A 277-nucleotide genomic window follows, 5' to 3' on the forward strand; every position below is an offset into this window, starting at 1 on the left:
TTTACGAAATATATGTTTTTAAGAGAACTTTTCATAATTTTTTAATATAAATATATGATATAATTCATTAAATTCTAAATAGGGAGGATGTTTTTGCTAAATTTCTTGGAAATGCGTACAAGTTGCTAATAAGCAAAGTACGTATAAGTTATCTATAATGCAAAATGCGTGCAAGTTGTCAATGTGTAAAATACGTGCAAGTTGTCAATTTGCAGAATGCGTGCAAGTTGTCAATTTGCAGAATACGTGTAAGTTGTCAATGTGCAAAATACGTGCA

This window comes from Ctenocephalides felis, unplaced genomic scaffold, assembly GCF_003426905.1.
Source record: "Ctenocephalides felis isolate EL2017-DRISC unplaced genomic scaffold, ASM342690v1 CF-g0.4_SCAFFOLD_03152, whole genome shotgun sequence".
NCBI lineage: Eukaryota > Metazoa > Arthropoda > Insecta > Siphonaptera > Pulicidae > Ctenocephalides > Ctenocephalides felis.